Here is a 10,381-nt window from a genome sequence, read left to right on the forward strand (position 1 = left end):
CCATTAATCCCATAATGATCGACAATGAACATGAAATCCAAAGGCTTGTTGCCTCCATCCTCCATCTATCCAATGGTATCAACCAATACACATAGGGAATCGAGAGGCTTGTTGCCTCTACCCTCCAGGTATTCAATAGAATCCAACAATACACACATTGAATCCAGAGGCTTGTTGCCTCCGCCCTCCAGTGATCCAATAGCACACATACACATACTCTATAGATTCTAAAGGCCTTGCCTCCACCCTAGAATCATGCAACACAGTGGTTCCACCCATTTAAGGGAATCAAGAACCCACTGTGCCATAGTGGTTCCACCAATGAAGGGAATCCAGAACCCTGCCAAGTTAAATAACAAGCAACAGAGACTCCAAAATTTCCTTTACCAAGAGTCCAAGGGATAAAACTCTACCCTAGGTTGTCAAGGCAATCCAAAGAACACCATCTCCACCATCCATCCCCCTAAGGTTTCCAAATATTTACCCTCACCTAAAGAAAAATTCCTCCCATCTCCTAATGCTCAACTACAAATATTATAGCCTTCTAAGAGTGGTGGAAGAAACCATTATCTCTCCCAAAATGTGAAATTTCTATTATTCACTTGTTAATTCCAGGCACACTCTTCTACTCTTTCTTACAGAGCATTAGACATCCCTTTTCTTCCTCCTATGCATTGAACTTCAAGTTCACGAGATGTTAGGTGTCATCCTATTTCTTTCCTTCACAAAGTCCATCCTCTATGTTCTCGAGTTAGCTTTCTGTTCCCAGGAAGATCACTCTCTTTTGTATTGTTGCAAGACATTTCTCTTATGTTTCCTTCTCCACAGATTTCTCTCCCCGCATGTTTGTGAGCAAGTTCCTCTCCTCCTAGGTTGAGCTCTTGTTGTTTTTCCAACTTCTCTCCATAGCTCTATTGCACATTAACTTCATTTTTTCCTTTGTTGTCTATTGTGGTTCCTAATACAGCATGGGCTTTTTTCCCTTGTCTACAGTTCATAAATATACAACAACAATCCCCTACAACACACCATTCCAGTGCCTTTAAAACTCAACAACCAGCCTTCAAAGGAAATCCAAACTATCCAGTTTCTTCCTATAACACGTTGAACTTATGAAGCAATTGACCTCCCTCAATCCCTTTGGAATCCATGTCCCTCAGTCATCCCATTTTTATTTTCAAAATTTAAATACATGAGGTAATTACACGGAAAAATCAATCCAAACACAAGTTGGGTTGTTACAAAAGCTATATCTATTGTGAGTGTGATCGGTCTACATAAACTATATGCCATATGATTAATGGATAGAATTCATACCTTGTGTGCTTGGTAAACCTATAATTATAATGCATTAAAAATTGGAGTAAAGTAATGTCTCTAATAGGCATATCTAATATTGAATGTGATTGCAAAGTTTTGATGAATGAGCATGTTGAGCAAGTGCGACTAGAGTAGAGTATTGTTGTATAATTGTTAGAGTATTCATGCTATTATGTGGAAGTGTTGATCTACATAATATTTTTATTGATCCAGGTTTGTATTGTAGGTCAATATTAGAGGGTTGAGTAAGCTACTATTATATGTCAAAGAATTTGTATTCTTGTGATTTTAATGGGGTGTTGCTAGTAGTTATATATTTTGTTGTAGATGTATTGTTTGTACAAGCCATTTAATATCATGATATGGTTGGGTGTAAAAGAAGTCTAAGTATTGATCAAGATTGATGTATTTTCATAAATAAGTTGTTGATTTTCATAAGCAGAGTATGTGTTGTCTTGTCTAGACTATATTGTTGAGTTTCAATGAGTAGTGAGAGGTTTCATGTGTTTTGGTATATGGTGAGAGTATGACTGTTATGATTGATAGTATAGTTGTTTATTGTGTTAAGGGTTGCTACCTAGGGTTTGATATATATGATGAGCAGAGGCATTGTGTTGTTGAGATGTTTCCAAGCAGTTTTGATCATGCTTGTGAATCAGAGGTTGTTGATGTGAGTTGACAAGTTGATGTAAATTGAGCAGAGCTATAGTGACAGTGGACTTGATATATTTTATGCTACTAGAATTTGATATTTGGAACAGAAGTAGCGCAGAGATGCTAGGATTCTCTCATTGATGATAGAGACAAATTTGGCATGATTTTTTTATATTTTTGAGTAATTTTGGTTTGTCCAACTAAGGTTTGATCCTTGTGTAGATTTAGTATTGTTTCCTTGGTGAGTTGATGATCAAAGTAGGTATGTCGATTGTTTCCATAGGTTGAGATGTTGCTAGGGTTTGACATGTTGAGTTGATGACTTGATTCACTTGGACAGTGATCAAAGTAGTGGTTGTATTATATAATGATCAATTGTTGTGTAGTGCCTTTAGCATAATCAGTATCATTCTTTTATCTTCAATATTCAGTGGTTGGGTGGTGCAAGGCAGAGAGTGAAGTCTCCTTTAGGTTGGAGCCTTAGAACAATTCAGGCCCTAGTAGGGTGGTGCTAAAGTAGGTTGGAGCTTGTGAAAGGTGTTGGAGCATCCTTTTAGTTGGATTTGACAAAACCAAGGAATTGGAGTGTCGTTCCAATTGGATTTGATAAACAAGGGTGTTGGAGCATCCTTTCAGTTGGAGCTAATAAAATCAGGGTGTTGGAGCATTGTCCCAGTTGGAGCTGGTAAACCAAGTTGTTGGAGAATCCTTTCAATTGGAAGCGATAAATCAAGGGTTTGGAACCTCCTTCCTATTGTTACTAGAGAATATTGGAAGAGGGAGCTTCATGTTGATGTAATATTTAAATACCTATATTAAAAGTGTTAGGTGGTTTTCTCCAAGAAGGGTTTCCACCTAACAATCTCTTATGTATTGCCTTTGATGTTATGCATTTTTCAATGGTGTTGTTAATTGTTCTTGTGATGAAATGGTGATTTTCATTTTAGTGTGATGTTAATGTTATGAATATTAACATTAACTAATTTAAGTGAAATACTAATTCACCCCCCCCTTTGTATTTCCAATAATTGGTATTAGAGTAGGTGCCTTCAATTGTAGCCTAACAACTGGAAGAAATATCTCAAGAGATCATAAATAGGAAGGTCAAAGAAGGAAGCTACCAAATATTTGAAGGAATCAAACGAAGTCTTCAGTATTTTAGTAGTCTAAAAATATGTTAAATCTAATGAAGAGAATCAAGTTGGTCCAGCTCATGAGTTGGAATCTTAACTGCTTGAAGGAAAATCTGTAGCATTTAGAGTTTATTAGCGGAAATTATAGTTGAGGATAAGATGGTTGTTGATCTTGAAGAAGATGGTAAATCCCTCAAACACACAAAAAAAAATAAAAGAAAAATCAATTGCAATGGGACGGGGCTTTGATAGAGGCCATTATAGTAGTGCTTGTATCGAAATTGAAGAACTAAAGAAGGAGAAGACAAAGTACTACGATAACTGGAGATGGTCTGTAGTTCCAATCACCCATATTCAAGATAAAATTAACAAACAACAAATGCTAAAAAAGGAGCGTGAAGTTTATAAATCTAGGAAGGAAGTGGATCACCTCAAAAACATGTTGGAAGAAGCAAACAAGAGAGAGAGCACCCTGAGAAGCCAACCCAAGGAAGAAAAAAAATCCAAATAAATGGAACAAGAAGGATAAAGAACTTGGAAAGCAAATCACCTCCTTAAAGAGGGAACTTGAAAAATCCAAAAGGACTAAGGAAGTCTTAAGAAATCAAATGAAGCAGAAGGAAGAGGATTGCATAAATCATGAACAGGAAATTGTCATCTTGAGAGAAAAAGTGGACAAGCTAAATCAAAAATTGAGGAGCTCACAGGTCTTGGATGACATTATCAATTGTCAAAGATCACCACTTATCAAGACAAGTCTTGGATATGTTGGTGAGTCCTCATGTTGCAAGGATGAATATGTCAAAGAAGAAGAGATGTCACATGATGAAGATGAAAAGAAGCATCATGAAGAGAAGCCTCACTCCAAAGATGAAGAGAAGCCACTTGTCAAAAATGAAGAGAAGCCCAAAGTCAAGGTTTTGCACAAGTCAACCAACACTGGAACCTGGAAGACAAATCCCTCAAGAAATCAAAATTATGTTAGAAAATTATATATTATAGAGCAATGGTACACATAAAATATTGTAGAAACACAAACATAGAAAACGCATAAAACGGGAGAGATATATGTGGTTCACCCAATTTGGGCTATGTCCACAGAGAAATAACCATTCCTTCCTTTATATTATCCAGCAAAATGAAGAGGTACCTACAGTATATCCATTGTAATTTCTTCTTCTCTCTCACACAGTCTCCTCTCTCTTTCTTGCTCAGAATACACATATAAATAGTCGCAGTACAATTCCCTCATATATAGTGAGGGGTTACCTTCTAGGGAAAAAAAAAAACCTAATTAAACATAACTTCTATCGTCAGATCATATGCCTAATGAATGGCCCATATTGACTATGAAATTACAATATTTTACAAGGAAATTTTACATCTATTATTAGCTTTTGGGACACTTCCCTTAAACCCCTGCTAGTGGGGAATCATAAAATCATTGTCGCCCCCCTCAATGTTGGAAAATTTTAACTAGATTTGGTCTTCATAATTGTACTTGAAGTTAAAACGTAATATATTTATCAAAAGAAAAGCAAAAAAAAAATTATTATTATTGAAATTGACTTATTAAAGCATGGTTTTCATGCTTGGGTCAAATGTATAGGTCAAGCCTCCATTATAGACTTTAGGTTATTGTCTAAGTCAATTTTTGAAGACTCCTCCATCCATCTAAGTCTCCTTGTTGTTGAAATAACCCTCATGAAGTCAGCCTCCCTCAAAAGATCACATGTCGGCCTAATTCAATGACAAATCTCTTCATATATTCATGTGTGTGTGTGTGTGTGTGTGTGTGTGTGTGTGTGTGTGTGTGTGTGTGTGTGTGTGTGTGTAGGGACTTCGCTCAAGAGAATAATTCATAGCTTGGATTTTAGAGTCTTTTTCGATGATCACATAATCGGATAAGAGTTTCAAAAACAAGCTTCAGTGTCATTATAGGGAGGGAACTCGGAGAAGTAACCTCAGTTCGATACTATGTGTGCATAGTTCGAATAACTTCATAAATGGGTTTCGTTGTTATAGACGAATGAGAGACTTGGTGTCATTACAGAGAGAAACTCACAGTACAGTGACCTCATCACTTCAGTTCAATGCTATTATAGTGGTGTTTTCACAGTGTATCGATGCTATTATAATGTTGCTATCACAGTGGATGAAGGAACTTGAATTGGGTGCAGAAGTAATCTCTTCAAAACATCAGAGTGTGAAGAAGCATGACTGCTACGGGAGCTATAGCACTAAAGATTGACAAGGTGGACTTAATGGATGGAGGTAGTCTCAAGTCTAATTTGTAAGGGTCTTGGTCGTCTCATCTTGAATCTACTGAAGGAAGGATTGTGACTGGGATTTCCGCTAGAGTGGGGTTTTTACCTGGCAGTGCGCCTACATCTTGTCTACTCTTTTATTTGTTGCTTGGAATTAGTCTTTATGATAAGAAAAGATAAATCAAAAGAAATAATAATAATAACGAAAACATCACAAGATAATGTCATTAATAAGAGAAATCATTTAACTGCCACCTCTATGGATTTCCAACATGGTATCAGAGTTATGGTCAAGCTCAAAGGTAGTTTGAAGAAAACTTATACATCTTTGAAGCATTCTGTTATGAAACCAGCTCACAAAAAGATAGAAAAGAGAGATCCACGACTTAGAATTCAGCCTCTTCGAGGGGGCAACCTCCTTTACATTACATAAATGAACAATTCTTGGATGATACAAATGACAAAACCTCCTTTCTATATATAGGAGTCTAAGGAGTCACCATATAATCCAGCCGACCTAACAATAATAATATAAAGCCACAAAAATAACAATAGAGGGATTCTATGGGGCACAGAAATAACAATATGGGGGTAATAGGGGCACAACAATATAAATAAGGGGTATAACTACAATAGTAATGGGGTAATCACTAGTATTATAAGGACCCAACATGCCCCTCTCCTTCAAAAAAGTGTTGTCCTCAACGCTTGAGTAGTTCTGGATACTTCTGCATAAAATTCTCATCCTCCCATGTGGAATCTTCAGCGGATAAGTTCTTCCACTTGATAAGATACTCTGAAATTGATCGATTTCGTAGCTGTCGAGTTCTTGTTTCTGTGACTGCTTCTGGTTCCAATATAATTTTTCCTTCCTCATCAAGTTCTGGCAATATTGTTTGAAATGGAAGCTTGTCACCTATAACCTTCTTTAAACATGAAACATGGAAAACTGGGTGCAATCGAGAAGCTGCAGGAAGCTCCAATTTGTATGCCATAGTACCAATCTTTTGCAACACCTTGTATGGACCATAATACTTTGGTGATAATTTATTATCCTTCTTAGCTTGCTTTAGGGACATTTGCTTATATGGTTGTAGCCGTAGGAATACCCAATCACCTACATCAAAACTTCTTTCACTGCGATGTTGATCTGCCTGTTGTTTCATTCTATTTTGTGCCAACACGAGGTTATCCTTTAAGAGTTGGAGGACTTGTTGTTGATGTTCGATGTGATGTTCCACTGCCTGAACCTTAGAATTTTCTCTTAAATATGATGTGATGGATGGTGGTTGATACCCATAAAGTGCCATAAATGGGGTCATTTTTGTTGCTGTATGGAAGGAAGTGTTATACCACCATTCAGCCAGAGGCAACCATTTGACCCATTGTGTCTGTTTATCAGATACAAAGCAACGAAGATATCCTTCCAAACATTTGTTTACTATCTCAGTTTGCCCATCAGATTGAGGATGATAAGATGAGCTATGAGCTAACTGAGTACCAAGACAAGAAAATAATTCTGTCCAAAAATTTCCAGTGAAAATGGGATCTCTGTCACTTACAATAATCTTTGGGTTTCCATGTAGCTTTTGAACTGTTTCCATAAATGCAGTAGAAACTGTACTGGCTTTAAATGGATGTGATAATGCACAAAAGTGTGCATACTTGGTAAGTCTGTCAACTACCACCATGATGACACTCTTTCCCTCAGACTTGGGTAAACCTGTGATAAAATCCATTGAAACCTCCTCCCAACGTTGGCTTGGAATGGATAAAGGTTGTAATAGACCCGGTGTCTTAATTGTTTCAACTTTATTTTGCTGGCAAACCAAACATTCTGCCACAAACTTTTGAATATCTGATTTAAGGCCATCCCAAAAAAATTCCTTCTTAACCCTGTGGTAAGTTTTTAAAAATCCTGAGTGCCCTCCTAAGGGAGAAGTGTGCAATTCCATAAGAATCTTTTGTTTTAGCTGGGAATTCTTACAGAGGTATAAGCGATCTTTGTACCATAACGAATCATTTTTCCAGCTAAATGTATCAGAAGTACTGGAATCTTGTTGTAGCTTTCGAATAAGTGCCCACACTTCTTCGTCATTCTTCCATTCCTCCCTTGCTTCGTTTATCCAATCTGGTTGGATAATAGAAATGGCACACAACAATGCTTCCACATCCTCATCCTTTCTTGAGAGTGCATCTGCCACCACATTTTGCTTCCCTTTTTTGTAGATGATTTCAAAGTCATAACCCAACATCTTTGTGACCCACTTTTGTTGCTCTTCAGAGGATAATCTTTGTTCTAAAAAGTATTTAAGGCTATCATGATCCGTTTTTACCTTGAAGTGTCTTCCCATTAGGTAGGGTCGCCATTTCTTAAGTGCATGGAGTATTGCCAACATTTCCTTCTCATAAATAGCTTTGCTTAAAAACTTTCCCTTGATTGGACGACTTTCAAAAGCAATGGGTCTTTCATCTTGCATTAGAACAGCACCAATTCCATTTCCTGAAGCATCACATTCCACAATAAAGGTTTTTGTGAAGTCCGGTGTAGCTAAGACCGGTGCTTGGCACATTGCCTCTTTAAGATGTTCAAAGGCCTTTGTTGCTTCCCGAGTCCATGAAAATGCATCTTTCTTCAATAATGTTGTTAGAGGTGCTGCTATTCTCCCATAATTCTTAACAAACTTGCGATAATACCCTGTCAACCCAAGAAATCCTCGCAGATGCTTTATGGATGTGGGGATTTTCCATTCCTTAATGGCTTTAATTTTGCTAGGGTCTACCTTAACTCCTTCATGAGATACAATATGACCCAAATATTCCACCTCCTGGACTCCAAAGAAACATTTGGATCTTTTTGCATATAATTGTTTCTCCTCCAATAGTTGTAGCACCCTGTCAACATGTTCAACATGATCCTTCCAAGACTTGCTGTAGATTAGTATATCATCAAAAAATACTAACACAAATTTTCTAAGGAATGGTTTGAAAATTGAATTCATCAAACCTTGAAATGTTGAAGGTGCATTGGTAAGGCCAAAAGGCATGACCAAAAATTCATAATGACCCTCATGAGTTCTAAATGCCGTTTTTGGAATGTCTTCAATCTTCATTCTGATTTGATGATATCCCGAACGAAGATCCAACTTGGTGAAGTAAATTGATCCATGCAATTCATCCAGTAATTCATCAATAACAGGAATGGGGAACTTATCTTTAATAGTGAGCTTGTTGAGCTCCCTATAATCTGGACACATGCGCCATGATCCATCCTTCTTGTGCACCAATACTACTGGAGCTGAGAAAGAACTTTGACTCGGTTGAATTATACCAGCCTCTAGCATTTCTGCAACCATACGTTCAATTTCACTTTTTTGGACATAGGGATATCTGTACGGCCTGATGTTTGGAGGAACACTTCCTGGAATCAGATGAATAGCATGATCATGATCACGCATAGGTGGGAGACCCTTGGGAGTCTCAAATACCTTGGAATGATTGTCCAAGACTTTTTGGAGATCTGGAGAAATAGATGATTCCAATGTGGAAACATCTAGCGAACATAATTGTGCAATTACACCTCTTTGCTCCTTTTTTAGAAGCTTTGTCATACCATTAGAGCTGATTATCTTTCCTGGTTTCCCTGCAATACCCCTTAATTCAACTTCCTTTCCTTCCGAAGAAAATTTGATGAAAAGTTCTTGAAAATTAAAAGCTATTGTACCCAAGGATTGTAGCCATTGGACTCCTAGTACAACATCCGCACCTCCCATTGGAATGGAAAGCATTGGGCTAGTCAATACATATTCTCCCATGGATAGCTTGATATTATGGCACTTTCCAGAGCAATTTATTGTTCCTCCATTTGCAATCATCACTTGACACTCTGGTGCTGGATATAGGAAGCAATTCAATTCTTTTGCTACCCTACAATGAATAAAATTGTGGGTGCTTCCTGAATCAATCAACACTATTACCTTTTTTTCTTGATTTGTCCTTCTATCTTGATGGTTTGAGGAGTGGTAATTCCCGCCAATGCATTACAAGATATGGTCGGATTTATTTGTTCTTCATCTAGGCTTTGTTCCTGGAATATATCCTCTTCTTTTGACCTTTCTTGCTCCTTTTCTTCTTCCTCTTCACAATCTATGTAGAATAATTTCTTCTCAGCACACTTATGACCTTTTGTGTATTTGCTATCACAATTGTAACAAAGCCCTTTTGCTCTTTTTTCTTCCAATTGTTGTGGTGTCAACCTTGTAGGTTGTGGAAGACTATGGGCAACAACACTTCCGTCTTTATAGTTGTGAACGGTATGCTTCCTAGTTGCCATAATTTTGCTTTCCATTTTTCTTGCTAACCTGAATGCCTTCTCTAATGAATCAGGTTCCCAAAGGCGCACATCATGTTGGATATTATCCTTTAAAGACCCTATGAACACATCAATCCTATGCTCCTCTGGAATATCTTTTACCCTTATGTTCAATTTTTGGAACTCCTCAATGTGCTCCATTATTGAACCCTTTTGTTTGAGACTTATCAATTGGCTAAAAAAAGTGTTGCTTTTTGTATCCTCATAATGTGCTATCAATTCTTCCGTAAAAATTGCCCAAGTGATAAATTGTTTACGAGAACAAAGCCATTGATACCATACAAACTGATTTGGTTCCAAATATAAAGTTGCCGTACGTACCTTTTGTGGGTTTTGCACATTATTGAGATCGAAGAATTGCTCCATCTGTAATATCCATGTGGCGGGATCCTTGCCATCAAACTTCCTCATATCGATTTTTGGAACATGGTGAGTCTTCGATCCAACATTAGAGTCTATGGAATCATGATTAACATTTCTTTTGTTCTCATCATGAGTTTCCTTTACTACCTTTTCACCATTAGTGACCCTTTCTTGTAGCAACTTCTTCAATTCATCCATCTTATCATCCATGCCATCAATTTTAGCGTACATGCCATTCACCTTAGCTTCCATGCCATCCATCTTAGCTTCCA

The sequence above is a fragment of the Pinus tabuliformis genome, chromosome 4_1 (assembly GCF_031772625.1).
Source record: "Pinus tabuliformis cultivar Carrire ecotype Pingquan chromosome 4_1, CPIR1, whole genome shotgun sequence".
Lineage (NCBI taxonomy): Eukaryota > Viridiplantae > Streptophyta > Pinopsida > Pinales > Pinaceae > Pinus > Pinus tabuliformis.